An 18939-nucleotide genomic window follows, 5' to 3' on the forward strand; every position below is an offset into this window, starting at 1 on the left:
TGAGAAGATGTGTCCAGTTTCTTAAAGTGTAGCAAAATCTACTCGTGATACTCATCAAAAATGGATCCCATCAGTATTTGAGGGCATCTTACATACTTAACTTTGAAATATACAACACTTTTTCCACAAGAGCAGACAGCATGTTTGCTAGTTTTGTTTGAGCATTTTTTAAGCTTTCAGCACACTTAATCACAATCTCTCAACCATGTCATTCAGCTTGTGCTGCCATCATTCAATTTGTCAGCACTTTAGAAAAGAAAAAGTACATCAAATATTTGAACCCCACAGGTGGAGTAGCCTTCGGTCTGCTGATAGTGCTGAGCACTTGGAGCCTGTGGTGCAGATGGTCTGTACAGGTTGACTCCTACTGATGTTGGAGATCTTCTGACTTTTGCCATCAGGAGGTCAAAGTTCACATGGGAATAGAGCAAAATTTATTCAAGGTTTCCTGGTGATGTGTCCTTATGACCTCTCTTCTAGCATCAGGGACACTAGTAGTGTAAAAACAGCTTCATTAATTACTGTTCTTTATTTCACCAGAGCTTCGGCCTCTTTACACCCCAGCTCTTCTCCACCTTGGAAGTCAGTGATGTTGAGCCAAAAACCTCCCTTCTGTGTCCTTATTACTGGCGTCACTAGTGAAATGTCAGCATAACTGCTAGATGTTTTGAAATGTGACATCTGACATTTTCATTTAAGTATGGATGAATTTTAATGGGAAATTACTGCCAAGCTTGAGAAACGGTTAAATAGTTAGCAGACATAGTTATGCTGAAAATGTATTGCAAGGCACAGACTCTTTAAATTTCTTTTGATTTGCTTGACAAATATATATTTATCAAAACACTGTGAGCTCTGAAAATCAGTGTTTTGCAGGTATGTGATGGAAATATCAGTGTTAGTTGTTGTTTTTTTTAAATCAAGTATTAGCTTGGAAACCATCAATATGTTTGTGCGTGGACAAAAAAATGTCTTTACTTTATGTAGTTATTTGTATTCATCGGATGCTTCTTTGAAATCACCCACTGTGTCAGACCAAATTAGCCCATAAATTACCTGTGGAAATTGTCAGGGGGCGCTCCGCTCCACAAAAGATGATTATTGATTTTTCAGTGCTGTAGCGCTAGTGAACACTAGATGTCGCCATTTCGCTGTTCGGCGGCTGTCACATGTGCGTCCATGTAAAGAGGGAGAGGGAGAGAGGGCGAGACCGAGTGTGGTTAAGGGACCGACTTGAGAAGTTTTGTCATAGACTGAGTAAAGAAGAGAGACAGCCGTGAGAGAAGTGAGCGGTAAGTCACTTTTCTTGTCATAACTATTAGGCTCTTACTTCTAACTTCTCTGCTACTTTCTATGTTCCGTCGATTTTCTAGCTCCAACAGAGATGTCAGTGACCTTGTTACAGAGATTTAACGTTGATAAATATGAAGCTTTCATGGGCTGAGGTTGTCTAATTAGAGGTGATAACCGTATCCTGGTGCCGTTTATCTTGTGTGAATTGTTTAATGAACGTTGCACTCCGTTTACTTAAAGGTGGGATTAGATTAATCATACTTGAGCTCACTCATCACCAATAAGGAAAAAAAAGCCCTCTTTCTAACACTGGCCTGTCTGTTTTTAATACTTGTGAGCCACTGTCCATACTAGCTCTCCTGTATGTTGTGACTGTGGAAATGTGGGGATGTTTGGGGATGAAGCTCTCTGATTGGCAGAGAAAGGGTTTCCTGGGCCTCGATAAAAGAGACAAAAATAAACTTGTGGAGAAGAACAACATTTCGAAATACCAACCATTCCTGAAGCTATCCCCTCCCATTAGTTTTCCTTTTTTTCTCCATGTGGGGTTACAGGAACTTAAGGCCTCGCTAACTTCTCAAAGTTGTGGCTGGTCTGGCAAAGTGCAGAGGAATTCTCTGCCATACAATACAGCCCTTATGTTAGGTTAGCAGAGGTCTTAAATCCTCCCATATGAAGCTGCCCCAGTATTCATGTGGCACATTAAACATTAATCTCAACTGAGATTGAGTTAAATTGCTTCTGGAAATCTAGTCTAAAACAGGAGATGGTCTTGTACCTCTGGGCCCATCTTGTGTTATTCTTACTGTTGGAAAAAAACATATACATTTTGTGCCAAAAAGTCACACATGTAAATAAACATTATTATAGAGCGAGAAAAGCAGTTGTATGCGCACAAACAGATGCCACACTGTTGTTGTGACCACAATCCAATGCAGCTATAAGACTTTTAAATAGGAAAAATCTGTGCTAGAAAAAACTCCCACTCTTTATAGAGCTGCTGTGCTAAACAAACATGGATCTGAAGCTCATTTTCTTCCTTTTGGAGTTGCTAGTTAGTGTTATGCAGACCTTTAAACTACTGCCCACATCTTTTTTTTTTTTAAAACAGATTAAACACTGTAATATGCACCCATGCAGCTGCCAGTTATTCCAGTAGGTACACCTCTGTAAACAGCAATGTTACCTTCACGAAGGCTATCATATTCAAAATGAATTGACCAAGTGTTCATGCATACTGTGCGCTCGCTCGGAGGCTGCAGTTCGTTGACATTGACTGGCTTTTCAGTTATTTCTCCAAACTGATATAAATGCCGAGGATGGAATATTAGAAACACAAAATGCAACATAATGCTGTTCAAAAGCAGCACAAACTGACCTAAAGCATGGCTGTATCTGCCATGGTCAAGCTTTCTGTGAGCTCACGATTTATTCCTTTGGGTTTAGAGATATGATTTATGTTCTAGCTCTATATCTCGTCCTTTCAGTAGAATATTATTTCCCCATGACTGAGTTTCCCTTTTTTCCAGTCTGTGGAAACATTAGGGTATGTGATATTTAGTTTTCATTTCTTGTGCTACCTCTGTCTCAATAGTATCTTTTATGTTCTGCTTGGCTTCTTCTTGTTTCGTCAGTCAGATTCTGTTCAGCTGTGCTCCCTGGTGTTTCCCACCCCCTTAATTACTTGGTGTGTCATATTGTCTGAGTCTCCCTCTGTTCTTTGTTGTGTTCAGTTTCCTTCTTATAGTCTAGTTCCTGGTTTTTCCTCACCTGAGTTATTTTCGTATTATGTGTTTTGTTAATGTAAGTTTAGCACTAGTGATGGTGTGATGAAGCCCTTTGAATGTGCTGAATCTTTCCAGCCAATTCCTTCGCCAAAACACAGATCACACGAAGCCTTGTTCAACAGCTTCATTTTCGAGTCCTGCATTTTGGTCCTACTCTGCTGCCACATAGCCGTCCCTGACAATATTGTGAAGAAGCTAATGTGGTGCTTTTGTCCTGTCCTTTTCTGATAATCATTCCAGCACATAACTTAAATCCAAAATGCAAACACTGCACTCACTACCCACTTAATTAGATACTTGTTTCCAGTACCAGGTTGACACTCTCCTGTACACATCTCAAAGGTCTATTGGACTGAAATCTGGTGACTGTGGAGGCCATTTGACTACAGTGAATTCATTTTCATGTTCATGAAACCAGTTTGAGATGATTTGAGCTTTGACATATCCTGCTGGAAGCAGCTATCAGAAGATGGTACACTGTGGTCAAAAAGGGATGGAGATGGTCAGCAATAGTGCTTAGATAAGCTGTGGTGTTTAAACGATGCTCAGTTGGTACTAAGCGACTTAAAGTGTGCCAATACATTGTTCCCCACATCATTACACGACCACCAGCCTAAACAGTTGATACAAAGCAGGATAGATCCATGCTCTTACATGGTTTATGCCAAATTCTGACCCTACCATCTGAATGCTGTAGATGTTGAGATGCATCAGACCAGCAAATATTTTACCAATCTTCTATTGTCCAACTTCTGCGAGCTTGTTTGAATTGTAGCTTCTGTCGCAGCTCACTGGATATTTTCTCTTTTTCCGATCATTCACTCTACAGAGATTGTGTGAGAAAATCTAAGAAGGTAAGCAGTTTATGAAACAATCAGATGAGCCCACCTGGCATCAACAATGGTGCCACCTTTTCACCACCTTTCTTCCTCATTCTGATGCTTGATTCAGACCTTCATAGGCATGTTGACCATGTCAACATGCCTAAATGACTGAGTTGCTGCCATGTGATTGGCTGATTAGGTGTTTGCTTCAATGAGCAGTCGAATTGGAGTACGTAACAAAGTGGCCAGTGAGGGTGCGTTTTTTTTCAGTGTTAATGAAAATAATGAGTATAATATGAATCACATCAGGCTGATTGCCAAAATGCATAATTCAAGTTTGTAAATGTGGTAACAAAAACAAGAGATAAGACAAACTTTAGAACAAACATACACATATTAAACAGAACCTCAGTAAATTACACTGAGCAATCAGTAAATCTATCGGCATGTTTTGGGCACTTTTTCCCTTTTAGAAAAAAGGAAAAAAAAAGTTATGCTTACATTCTTTATGCAGCCGACTGCTGCTCATGGAATCTCCTGCTTTTACCCATCTCACAGTGACAGTCAGTCAGACTACCATATTATATTCCAGGATGTGCACACAGTTAAACGAAGGAAGCAGCTTCCTTTTCCCAGTGTGTCCTCACACATTCCATCAGCTCCAGCATGGCTAAACTGATGAACTGATGGCTCTGGACAGTTGGCAGCTGCCACCCAACTGTTTATGTTTAGCCTGCAAAAAGTGTCCAAGACCAAAGGTGCTCTCTCCATTTAGAATTTTCAATCTGACATTTCTCTCTGTCTGCATTTCCCTCACTGCTTTACGGCGCACATGGCACCTAGCTCCGACTGGAGCTGTGAAAATGTGTTTGGGAGAGGAGGTGCTGAGCACTTTCTTTAATAGTCACAGTTGGTGATGTTTGCCCAACTCTAGCTCTGTGATCGACTTGTGGGCTTAGGTGTGGCTGCTCCCTGGATAATTGCCCTGAACACTGGCTGTACTGAAGGTGTATGTAACAAGGCTGCATTGTACTGCCGCCTGCAGCTCTCTGTGTGTGTGCATGTGTGTGCTGCTCTGTTCTAAATTCACTCTACCAATTTTCCCTCAGTTTTATGTTCCTTCACTACAGCTTTTCTTTTCTTTTTTCCCAGATTTCAGCTGGTGCTCTCCAGCTTTGTTCCCCTAGTATATTTTATTCCTGCAGTTTTCAGCTCTGTGTTCTTATAGAACACTTTTCTCCAGCCCCGCAAAAAGAAAAAAGCCAAGAAGCAAAGCACTAAATACTCAGTATTATGCTGAATATAGGTAACGTGCAAGGTGTTTCTTGAGTGTCTGGTTATAATCTTTCTCCTGCAAGGAAACAAGATGTTGCTTGATATCAGAAGAAAAAATGGGACGTCTTGGGTAAATCAAGGTGAAGCATAGCAAAACCATGTTTCAACTTATGTTGCATTTATGTTATTGCAAGATAAAAAAACAGCATCCATTGTACGTAATGCTTACAGTCCTGGCATGGTGCTGAATTTGTAGCCTAGCGGTATTACTCCTTGTGTCATTTGTTAAAAGTGTGTCGAACAGCAGCCAATATGTGCCACTCTTGTTCATGTTTGAGGTGTTGTTGGTTCTTTAACTTTGTTACTTTCTGTGGAGAAGACAAAAGTCATAATATAGCTATACAAACCAGCAGTAAGCCTAGAGGTAAACAGAGTGTTGAAAGTGCTTGAAGCTACTTCTGCTACTTTTGTCCTTCCTGTGTGCTTTCATTTTTTGTGTTATTGATGTTGTGATATGGAGTTGTTGGATGGGGGACTGTATGTCTCAGAGATGATTGAAAATCTCCTCTGTAATAGATACTGGGCCATGAGTCTGGATTTATAAGTGAAAAATGGATGTCATCAATAAACCAGTAGGCTCTTATTTATTTATTTATTTTACTTTAACTGAATGTTAAATATAAGAGCATTGTGTAAAAGGTCCACATCACACAGTATATAAACTTTTCTTAAAGCAGCAGCTCATGTTTTGCAAGAGAAGTTATCTATATGCTAACTAAAAAACTAGTAAGCAGCTCTTAGGTCAGATTAGCATGAAAACAGGGAACATAAGGCAGACTTAGGCAGTTCCCAAAGGAAACAATGTCCACCAGCATATCTAAGGCACTTTCATTTACATTATCTGTACAACAACAGAAGTATTACAAGTGGTGGGACTGCTGCTGGATGGATTGAATTTGTTTAAGTTTGCTGTCAACAATAAGAAAAGGAAATTGAGGCAGAGTGTGTTTGACAGCCGTTGTCACAATGACAATAATTTTCAGTTAACAGCTCGCACTCGACGTCCCACTTGGTAGTTGTTTTCTTTTTTCCCTGCCTGTCCTCTCCGGCTGTGAGGCACCAGCATGGCCTCTTACATTCTGAAGGGTCTATTTTGTCTGTTCCTCCTTATTGAGAGCTCTACTGAGATGTTAGCGCTGAGTGAAAACCACAAACCATAACGCACTTTTTCAGTGCTGCTAACTCCCGGTCTCACGCCCAGTTTAACACAGAAAAAATACAAGGCTGTTTTCTTTCCCCCACGCTGCTTTTCTTGATGTTATCTCCTTTCCGCACACCCTTCATCTCCCTCTGTCCACCGTAATTTACTCCATTTACCCCGACATGCCCAGCCATACATTCTATTTTTCTGTTTAAATGGCTTGCCTTTCCTTTTACAGGATAAAAATAGCAGCAAGAATTTACGCTCTGTATATAGCTGAATCTTTTTAGCATTCTTGGTGGTGCAACTGTAGACTAATCTTTACATAGGGTGTAATTTTCAATTCTTCAACATGTAGACGTCCCTCATGCTCCCATGTCCTTATTCAAAGATTCTCGCAAAGCTTTCTCTCCACCAGCTCCGTTTCCTAATATGAATTGAGCAAAGGTCTCGGTAAGAGCATGCCTCTCATTTACATTAATTTCTGGCAGCCACTCGTGGTTGCTGATCTTAATACATTTAGTCTAACTTTGTTGAAGTTGGCTCCCCAGACGTGGATCATTCTATAGCTTCAGAGTGAAAATCAATTTCCATGACTTTAAAATAGAGATTATCTGTCTTCTAAAAGTAGAAGTAAAATCCTTCAGAAAGTTTTCAAACCCCATGACATCCTGCAGCGTGTCAGACTGAATACAAAGGAAGTGGAATTTGTTGTTGACAGTCGACACAGAGGAGGTTATAATGAAAAACTGAACACAGCTTTAATTTTGTGCCTCCCCTAGTTTTTTTTTTAAACATTTAACACAAATTGTGGTTTATAAATTATAGCATCAACTCTTCTTAGATGCCCTTGTTTACTTGTCACATCTGTTTTTTTTTTTTTCTTTTTACCAGTTCAAAATGTGACGTTTCTTTAAAGCTCAATAGGGAGCCTGTGTGAACAGCTATCTTCAAAGCACTACAGACTTTGATAGGGATTCATTCAAGTGTGTGTGTGTCTGCGTTTTTTGTCAGCCACTCAAGCACTTAGACGTTCTCATGCTGAAGCTTCTCTACTTTGCTTTACGACTGGGTCCCATGCACTTTTCAAGAGCAGAGCTGTAGCCTATTACAGTTTTATCAGTTACCAGCATAAAAGTTTGCTGTTGTCAAACACACTGTCTTGATCTGATGAAGATACATGAAAAATAAAGAAGCTGCTAATGTGAAATGTTAAAAAAGCTTGGTCCGAGAAATTATTAACCACTCACTTTGATTTGGTCTTATGATTGGCGAAGTAATCAGGTGCTTGGTGATTAAATATTGTTTTGTGTACAGGCACTGTACATAAGCAACAAATACCATTTTACCTTTAAAGCAGCTTCATTACATTTGATTACTCTGCAGTGGTGACAACCGTTAGAGGTATTTTCTGTCCGTCCAGCAGACTGTCTCATTCTTGTACTTGCCATGGTTTTGGATGCCTGAAGGGAATTTCATTACATCTGGCATGCTTGTCTACTTAGAGACACTGTGACCTCTCAAAAATGAGTTTTTGGGCATAATTCAAGAATTCATACGACAAAATTTCACAGACTTGTCTAACAGAATAAAATGATGAAATAATGACATTTTATAGGCAAAGGGTCGGACATCATGGTGATGTAGTAATTTCCGGCTAAAACCCTCTTCTGGAGGTTATTTTTGTCCCACAACTCAGGAACAGAAAGGGGAGGTTTTTGACCACATTTCAGGCAATAACTTAGCAATAACTAACCGTGATAACTAATAATCCAACTTTCTTGGAATTTGAGAGATTGTTTTAGTCTTTTTGCTGCTAATTTTGCTGACAACAAAAATGACAAACTGTGTGTTGTCATAACCCAGCCGAGCAGATGTGGACACCCAACTTTGTGAAGAGGTGATGTAGGGGTTTCAAACTGGTACCATAGGAGTATCTAGTAAAAAATTCAGATGAGTTTGAATGAGTTTTTCAAACACTTATCCAAGTTAGGGTTGCAGCAGTCATATAGCCATATGGGGTCTTTTTCATAACTGTGACTATGTGCAATATAATAATACAAAGTCTAAAAGAATGATCATTAAGTTCTGCATGTTCCCTGACCTCTTTAGAGCATTTTTGCTATTATTGTCCAGCACCCAAATGTCCAATTTTTGGTTCACTCTCTTCTCTCTCATTGGCTTTCTTTCCAGGTAACTGTTTTCCAGTTGCTCTCAAATGAATAGCTTGTAAATAGAGATATGCATCATAATGACAACGTCCCCAAATGATGCCAAAACATGTTGGAAAATGTGGATTATATCTTGCTCTGGCAACACCATTTTCAATCAGGGTAGTGACTGGGAGCCTTTATGGCACAAACAGCAGGCAGGCATAGTTAGGGAAGTAATTATAGTGCAGCATTGTATTAGAAGGTAAAGTTTTTTCAACAGAGATTAAGTATAGTAGGTATTTAATTTTGCAAATGAATCAAAATTTAAATTTGTATTGTTTTTTAATAGTACAGTATTTGATGATGGTTCTTGACAATAAAAAAATGAAACAAGGAGAAATGAAATTGAGTAGGCATTAATAATAAAAAAGTCAGTTTTAAAATTACAGATATATTGTATGTACACAATGTTAAAAATATATATACAATAAGATGTATAAAAATAGAACAGTTGACTGAAAAATGATAAATATAACAAAAGAAGTATTCAAGCCAAATGTACAACCACCTTCAGCTCCAGTATGAAGAGGACTTAAGGTTAGACTCAATGACTGCAAAGTGTACAGGCCTGTGATGGCAAAACGAGCCTAAATCATCACCCCTCCCCTACCGTGCTTCAAAGCTGGTATGAGGCGTTTGTGCTGATGTGCTGTGTTTTGGTTTCAAATAAGGCAGATCAACAAAATAATCACAAAAATTTCATTGTTTAACTAGAGTTTTCGAAATCAAAGCATTTGTTGCATTATATACTATATCCACTGAAAACAACTATCATACAAGGCAATAAATGGTAAATGGTCTGTATTTGTATAGCGCTTTACTAGTCCCTAAGGACCCCAAAGCGCTTTACACATCCAGTCATCCACCCATTCACACACACATTCACACACTGGTGATGGGAAAGCTACATTGTAGCCTTAGCCACCCTGTGTGTGTGTGTGTGTGTGTGTATATATATATATATATATATATATCAATATCAATATCAGTGTTATGCTCATGTTTCTCATCCATCCATCCACTTCCACTTATCCTGATCAGGGTCGTGGGGGCACTGGAGCCTATCCCAGCTACCATAGGGCAACAGGTGGGAAAGCCCTGGACAGGCGCCGGCCTCATACAGGGTTAACAAAGAGAGACAGACAATCATTCACACTCAAACCTGGGAGGAAGTCGGAATACCTGGAAGAAACTCAGACAAACAGTTGGAGGACATGCAAACTTAGATCATGGAGTCGAACTCAGGTCTTGCTGTGGTGCATTATGATGCAACAGTGCTAATCACAGCGCTGCCCTCATGCAAGTAAAATTCAGTAAATTATTGACAGTCTTTTATCTTTAATGAAATTTGAGGTGCTTTTAGGTCTTTTAGAGGCCCTTATGAAGGACATGGATATATGTGAGTTATATGCACATTTTTTTAAGCTTTGCTTTATGTTGTGGAATTGATTACATGCACACAGGGATGATGTTACATTATAAAGTTTACCTTGATTATTGCGTTAATACACTTTAAATTCATGTTATTTTTTTAACACTTCTGCCTGTTATGTTTCGCAGTGTCCACGCTACCATGATATGCTTCTTTTTTTCTGTGAAATATGTGAAATAAACAGTTTGTTGTCCATTTCTGAAGATTTTCTCATCAAAGCAACTCTGTGCTTCTGTTTGTGTTCCTGATCTGTCCCCTGCTCCATTTTTCTTGGTTTCTCAGTTTGTTTTGATGGTCAACACTGAGAAGAAACTGTGTAGTTGTAGTTTTCTATGTCCTAATGAAGCAGCCTGCTGTGCACTTTCAAACTTTAGCTTTTAATGTTCAGTTTTACTGTCGTCTCTGACGCCATGTACAGTATGCTGTCCAGTCATTTGTAATGCACGCAAGTCGACAAGTTAATTGAAGTCCCAGAAAAGACATTTAAGAGAACGTGGATGGATGTACCCAGATTTAACTGTAAACAACTCTAAAGTAAAAAGAAACGATTCACTGACATTAATTATGGGTTATGTGTTTTTCGGGGAAGAAAACTCTCTGGAGCTGCTTTACACTGCCCTCGTTAGTAAGAAAGTCCAGATTGTGTGCAGTTAGTGTATCATTTCATAACCAGACAGAACTTGCAATCAATGTGGAACGGAGAGTGAGACTTTGGACTGCACTCAAACAATATTTCACTGCATGTAATCTAAATTTATGATTAAAATGTGAATCCAAAGGTTTCGCTCATTGTTGAGATGAATCTCCTGGGCACAACCTCCACTGAAAGAGTCTTTATTGGACAGTGTTGATCAGAATGACAGCTGGGCAACATCTGCAGTTACTTAATGAAGGAGGTATGTTTCACATCTATCATAGTAACAGCAAGAACATAATGCAGGAACTAGTGTTCATATCAATTCTTATTATTTTGTCAGTGTTTGGCTTTCTTTTTTAAACTGATCAAAATATTAAAGAATACATTCTGACCAAAATGCAGATATTAAAAATATATTTGCATGAACAAAAACGTAGATTCAGTTAAGACATAATTTTCTCTTTTTGATCTTCAAACGTCACTTTTTGCATTTGAATCACAAACTTATACTCGCAATAAAACGTGTTTTGAGTGCAGTGTGAATAGTTTGGCTCTTCTGTTTAGTGTAGAAACCAATTCTGCATGATTGGATATAAAAGACAACTCCATAGACAAACCTAAATGCCCGACTAAACCTGGGGTAATAGTCGGGCATTTAGCGTAACTGCTGTAACTACGGTATCTGTTTTTCTCCTGAATAGTACTAATTTTTGGATGTCGCTTGTGTCTTTTTTTAAAGAAGTGTCATATTGAGAATGCTGACTGAATATCTTGTTTTCATGCTGTTTTTGGATGATTTGCGTAATTATATCCCCAATCAGCTCACAGTGGCTAATGTCACACACCATTAGCCTCATTCAGCAATAATTTTCCCTGCACTGTAATTAGCCCTCATGTAGGGACCTTTGTTGTTTTGATTATGCCGTTCTTTGTAAACGCCGCTGCATCCTGGTCAAGCCCGCCCACACACAGCTCACACATATCCATGCTTTGTTTATCATCTTACAGACATAAATAGGTTACTGAGCTATCCTGCTGGGCGCAGGGACTATGCGTACACTTAGGGCCCCCTGCCAAGAGCATTTATTTGCATCTCTTTATGTAGGTTATCAATAAAAATATTACAAACGCATGCAAAATGACCTCCGAAAGATGAAAAGATGACCAAGAAAAGACACAGAGTGGCTATAAAAAGATGAAGAAACAACTACAAGGACATGCAAAATGTCTACATACAAGTGCAAAACAAACTCAACGGCCAAACAACACTTAGATTTGTCTAGTAAACAATGCCAACAACCATAAGGCATTTAAAATGACCACAAAAGGACACAAAATGACTACAAAGCAATGTCTCTTGTCATGTGTGTGAGCAGAGCGAACACTGTTCAGTAATATTTTCATGCGGATGCAAGAATGCTATTGTTTTTGTTGCTTTCGTGAGACAAAAGGACCTCAAATGTTTCCTTTAAAAAAAAAAACTTTAGAGCAGAGGAAGACGCACGCACACAACAAAAAGCGACAACGGACAAAATGCCTCAGTTTGCTCTTATTTGTTGTGTTCCTATCTGGGTCTGTAATATAATTAACATTCACAGTCTAACGCTCCTCAGTCCACAGTGACTTGTTCTCATTGAGAAGTTCACAAGGTACTCCTTTACTGCCACAGCCTGCGGATTAGTTACCATGGAAACAAAGCTGTAGGAAGTCAGGAGGAATACGTTACCTTATGTTTGCTTCCTCCGGTGGAGGATACTTTACAGAGAAGTTAGAAGAGTTGTGTTGACAGTGTCTCAGTAACTCTCAGGGAAGCACTGCTTTCTGACAGGAAAGCTTCAGAATATTTCTCCTCTTCCTGTCCATCCAGCTCGTGCGCTACGGGGCCGGTTCAGGGTTGATTTTTATTTTATTTTTACACCTAAATTGCTGTGGTTCAAACAACCTTTAAAGCACACTATAATAATCACAGAAGGATAAATAATGATTAAAAAGGGGCTATGTGTGAACAGCTGCTTATAAAAATATGAGTCGATGGTCCTTTCTGTTTAGGTGGGGGTGTTAACACAGGGCAGTCAGGTGCATTTAATGTGATGTAATAACTTCTTTTACCCCCTGATAAACTGGAGCGACTAAAGTGCCAACTTGCAGTTTTTAAGTTGGCCACTGGGGGTTAAATGAGCCACCAAGTGATCGAGCAGTGCAAGGACAGAGCTCAGTTACTTGCCTGTCTTCATGCTTGGGGTGTTTAGATAGGTAGACTGAATGAAATGTATTAATTATGTTTATGAAACAGTCCAAGGATAGAAAAAGAAATATCATCAGAGTATCTGTTTTCACTTTTGCCCTTACAGAAGAAAATATTCTTTATTTTCTTCTTTGAAAGAAGAAGAAAATATTCTTTATTACTAAGACTGACATGTACCAGCTTATTTCTCACCAGTGTTTTCTCACCTGCAGGTTTGGGCACCTGCAAAGAGTCACAAAATAGCTGTTGTCCCATGACAGCTGGGATAGGCTCCAGCCCTCTGGCGACCTAAGCGGTTAAGAAAATAGATGAATCCAGAACTGAAACAATATTTCAGGCTATGATTTTGACTGTAAGCACACCGACAGACAGCAGGCTGTATAGCCAAAATGTATGTAAAGTCATTAAAGTCATTATTGGGTATCAAGTAGAGAAATGAAAACAACAACAAACGTTTTGTATACTACAAAAGGTGTGATATACAAAAAGAACAGGTAAACAGTTTAATACTAGTAGCTGTAAGGCAGCTGTGTGTTTGTGTCTGCATCTCTCTCCCTCCCCTCCACCTTTCCTTTAACTATCCATTAAGACACTCGTCTATCGTTACGTGTACAGAAGCAGGCAGACATTTCCTGCCTTGTGAGTGAGAGTGCAGGTTCAGTGTGACAAGAGCAGGTGATTTATAGGGGTGACAGAGCTGCATCTGATGGGTGGACTTGGACTTGAGCTCCGTCATCTTTTTGCTGCTTCCTATGATATTGCTTCTCAAGCGGGCCAAAACAGCCCTCAGGCCAACAGGAACTGTCCCAGTGCTCCCAACAAGCAGTCTGTCACTGCATGGATCATGATGAGTCATCATATGATTAACAGAAGGGAAAAGAAGGCAAAAAAAGCCAGTTATGCAAAGATTTGGCTATATTTCAGGCACACACACACACACACACACACACATACATACATACATACATACATACATACATACATACATACATACATACATACATACATACATACATACATACATACATATATATATATATATATATATATATATATATATATATATATATATATATATATATATATATATATTTTTTTTTTTTATTAGGGGTGCAACGATACACAAAATTCACGATTCGGTTCGATACTTTGGTGTCACGGTTCAATATTTTTTCGATACAAAAAAAAGTTCATGCCTTTTTAATTTGTCATTTATTAAAATTATAAATATATATTTTAACTCAAAAGTACAGTTTTTAAATTTAATGTTGGTGAAACAACAAAGTAATAAAAAAATAAATCTATCTGATTGAGGAATCACTCATCTTTGGAAAAGAGAGTTTATTACAGAGAAATGGCTCTTTCCAAAATAAAAGCTATACTATACGCTTCTTCTGGGCTATACTCTCAGCAGCATATTAAACATATCAGGTCCCCATAAGGAGACTCATGTGCTAACTGCTGTCTAAATGACTCGGGTAAAGTTTGTAGCATGCGTGCTTGTTGTTTTTGTCTGCTTCCACTTGTCTTTGCACTAGGATGATGTCGGAGTAAATGTGCAGTCATATTCGTTGTGTTCCCACTAGTGCTGTCAGCGTTAATCTCGTTGAAATGACGTTAACGCCACAACACGGCAAATCTCCGTTAACGAGCTACCACGGATCGCCCCGTGCGTGGGGCTGGACGGCCAACACGTTAACGAGCTAACTGCGCTAAAGCACTAGTTCCCACCAATGTAATTGAGCATTGCGTGGCACATCCAACATACTGTTTTACTTTTGTCCATGACGCGCTTACCTTCAGGGTCATACGTCACATGAAAACCAAAATAGTTCCAAAGGCCAGATCTGAATTAGGGTGGGGGAGGTTCAATTTGCCATGTTGCAACGAGAGCTTAACTTCTGTCTTGCCAGCTTGCTCTGCGCTCAGTGAATCTGCGTTCGACTACTCTGCCTAGGCTGCACTGTCGAGCGCAGATCCACTGAGCTCTCAACACAGACAGCATCATCAGAAGGAAAGTTGATAAAATAAATTAAAAATTTTGTATTGTTTGATACATATGCGTACCGAACCGAAAGCACTGTATCGAACGGTTCAATATCGATACGAGTATTGTTGCACCCCTAGTATGATATATATACACACACACACACACACACACACACACACACACACACACACACACACACACACACCCCTCCACTAATGTCAGAACTGCCCCATTTTTGCGCTGGTTGACATGCACCTTAATGATCATACATTTAGCAGGTTTAAGTGACTGTCTGTCTCACATCCAGCACCAGCACTACAGCATACACTGAACTCTGCTGAACTGATATACTAGTGTTTCAGCTGCATTTTCTAAAAAAAAAAAAAAGCTGCTCTAAAATATCACTTAAACCGGTTGTTTTTAAGACCAGCTTTATATAATATACATGTTTTAGTAGTCACAAAAAAGACCCCAATCGGGTTAGTGTTGTAAATTGCTGAGAGATGGAATGATACTGGTTGGTTTCGGTCTTTTCATTGGATTTGTAAATAATACATACAACAATATAAAATAACAATACATTTATATAAACTAGCTACAGTGTGCTATACTGGATACAGCACACAGCAAATCTTACACATTACATTTGTCAAGATACATCAAACTAAGCAACTGGGAAAAAGGATTTTAGATTTTGCTGAAGACTGCTCTTAATACACAACAAGGCCTTACTGCTAATCTCCTGTAACAAAGCTCTCACAAATTTGGTCTCTGTTAATCAGTGTTTGAAAAGAAAATCTATTTTTTGCTTGTTTAGAAGACATTTTATGTAAAAAGTGTGTGGTTTTCAAAACTTTGCTCTGCTTTCAATTTTCTCTTTGCGCTGTCTGTTGAAGGACTTATTGATATAAAATAAGAAATGTAGTACAAACAATCTATAAGATGGATCTTTTCTTTCTTCCTTTAATTAAAGCAAGATGCCCACCTCTCTGTAGCTTGAATTCACAATAAACCACTTCAGCCTAACACATAACAAATGCTCAGTTAATGACTTCATTGGTTTCAGAGGACTCCTGCACCCTTGAAGGAACACTTCAGAATACCCAGTTTTTAAGGTGTTCCAGAAACCACGAGCTTCTGATAAGTTGTTATTAAAGCAACTCAACCTTTGTGGATAGGAGGTAGCTAGAAAAGTAAAGGATCAGTCTTTTTTTGTACGGTTTTAAGACACAAGACATGTGCCGTGTTGCTCACAAATATCTGCTACTTAGAACAAGCTACGTGACTCTAAAACACGTCTCCCCTGTACAGTGAAAACCAGGCAAAGGTCTCACTACAAAGAAAAATGCTTTCTGTCATTCCGGGGAATTCAACCTTTGCTCAATTTTGCCTTCTGCGGGCCTTTCTTGTAAAGTGTAAACTGGTGTGGCACCACACAGGAAATTTGAAATCAGGTTTTGTACCATAAGGGCTCTGCATCCCCCCGAGTCCTGGGTTCATGGACGCATATGCTCTTGCGCTTCATGCATTAGTAAGTGCGCAAGGGTCTGCAAAGTTGGCGTGGTGCAGATTTTGTTGTCTTTACAAGCAATAGTAAAGAATGAGTAGCACTCACTGACTATAAGAACAGAATAAATACAACCAACACCTAACTTAACAGTTATTTGAGGCCTCCTGCCTACTCTATCAGAGGGAGATAATCAACAAGGAACCTGCTCTTGTTTACCAAACAGATTCTCTAAGTGTGTGTGTGGAAGATGTAATGTAATCCCCAGGACAGTCTACAGGCTCAGTGAAGACATAGAAACTACTATACAAAATGTACACGTGGTTACGAGTGGCTAATTGGCTAAGTAGTTAAGAGTTCACCCAGAATCAGGGTACCTCTGCAACACCTTTAAATCAGAACAAACAAATGAGCACAGACAAATGATCACAGAAAAAAAAAGGACACATTGGCAAGCTGCTCACATGAACTCACACCTCTCTGATAAACAGCTTAGCTGTTAAAGCAGGTGGTTGATTGCAGGTGCAGGCTGAGTAAGGAAGGGGCTTGGGCACTGGCACAGTCAGGTAATGTAGCAGACAAGAGGTCAGGGGAAAAAAGGCAGCAGACAAGAAGCAGCAATGCTGGACAAGGATGGGAAGATGCTAATTTGCATTCAGCAAAGAAGGAGGGACAAGAGGGAATGCTTAGGCCTCCAGCAATATATGCAGATCCACTATTTCACTTTACCGCTCTACATCTCTCTCTTGATTAGCCACACATACAGTTTCACTGGTCTTCCCTTGCTGCTTTGTCACTTGCGCTGGTTGAAGCCGTCAGGGTGGTCAGAGATCAGGTTGGTGAGGGTTAATTATAAACAATTAACAATCTCTACTTTTAAAATTAGGCTTAAAATTGTCTTCTTTTTTTTCTTTACAAAGCATATCGTTAGGGCTGGATCAGGCGACCCTGAATCCTCCCTTAGTTATGCTGCAATAGACCTAGGCTGTTGAGGGCTTCCCATGATGATGAGCGTTTCTTCTTCACTAGGAATGAAAATTGATAAGAATTTTGCAATTCCATTATCCATTCACTTATCAGTTTGATTCCTTATTGATTCTCTCATTGATTGTCATTGGGCTCTCATGTTCTCTGCTTTGACAGAGACCACCAGCAGTAAGCAGCATATCAAAGAGATTACCTTTGGTCAAATTAATTGCATGCTGTGTGGTCAAAGTTTTGTGCATGTTGGAGGTATTTCCTCTCTTTGTTGTGATCAGTGTTGGGGTTCATACTGAAAAATGTAATGTATTAAACAGAACACTTTTCTTAAAAGTAATGCAGTACGGTACTTGATTACTCCCAGGAGAAAGTAATTCATTATACTACTTGTTACAATACTTTTGTATTTCTCCATAAAATAACTTGAAACAAACTGTAATAATTGCAGTTTAACAATGTAAACCCGAGGCTGCAGTCACACACCAACACAAATCCCTGTCCGAATGAGTAGATGAATATGATCTTTCTCTTAGTGTTTAGGTATTAACACAAACGCCAAAAACACAAAGCAGAGAAAAAAAACAACACAAGGAGACTTCAAAGTGATCGCCGTGGTGATTATACTTTAGAAGATGAACAGGTAGAAACAGAGGCTCCAGGCTGACTCCTCATCAGTTTGTTACCTGTTAAAACTCAGGGTCTGCCTGCAGGGCTGAGGTCGGCATTCACGCCGCTTTAACATTACTTTGGGTTGTTGGCTAGCTTACCGTTAGCATGCTGTCTGTGCAAAAGTTTGCGAAGAGCATAGATTGCGTTAGCAGCATGATGCAGCTGATTCTATCCTGGATGCAGTTTGCACTTTACCATCGCACTCTCATCCTTGTGTCCATAAAGAATAAAAGTAATGTCGATATCCATGCTGTAGTCTGCACCGCTGTTTTCCTCCTCTGACACATGAAGGGAAATCAGCTGAAGCGCTTGTAGCGCAAGTGTAAGTGTAACCTATAAATGGAATCAATAGGCAAGTAGACCAAGAACGGGCTCTCGATTAACATCCCGATTTTTCACTCATAATGTGTTTATACACCACTCTGCATTTAATAAGTAGTTATTATTAATCTCTGACTCTCTTCCACAGTATGTTTTTTGTCCCATCTTCCTCTCCTCAGTCCCAACCAGTCATGGCAAACGGCTACCCCTCCCTGAGTCTGCTAGAGGTTTCTTCCTGTTAAAAGGGAGTTTTTCCTTTCCACTGTCACCCTGGGGGTTTCTCTCTGTTATTGTTGGGTCTTACAGTTTACTTTGTGCGTGTGTGTGTGTGTGTGTGTGTGTGTGTATAAAAAGATGATACACCCTTGATCTATGACTTTAGTAAACACTTTTGTTCTCAGCAGCTCATCATCATGCTAATTTTGCAAATTATGTTCCCAATAACTAAAAGGATTGCGATATGTTTTTTTTAAATGTCTTGCTAGTCACCTCTAGTTCCAAAAAACATCCATAGAGGAAAGAACCAAAACCTTTGTGGATTTTTGATTTTCAGGTCTTCAGGCC

General features: G+C 39.4%; 1 protein-coding gene across 1 annotated transcript in view; it reads left to right on the forward strand.

Annotated features, from left to right (window-relative positions):
- The first annotated feature begins 1195 nt into the window (after window positions 1-1195).
- Window positions 1196-18939, forward strand: part of tspan4a (tetraspanin 4a) — a 180528-nt gene continuing 162784 nt past the window's right edge. Inside the window, exon 1 of the mRNA XM_084945561.1 lies at window positions 1196-1292. The gene's annotated coding sequence lies outside the window, so the exon portion shown is untranslated. The remainder of the gene's footprint in view (window positions 1293-18939) is intronic.

Source organism: Perissodus microlepis, chromosome 1 (genome assembly GCF_051167445.1).
Source record: "Perissodus microlepis isolate ML-2025 ecotype Zambia chromosome 1, ASM5116744v1, whole genome shotgun sequence".
NCBI classification, from domain to species: domain Eukaryota; kingdom Metazoa; phylum Chordata; class Actinopteri; order Cichliformes; family Cichlidae; genus Perissodus; species Perissodus microlepis.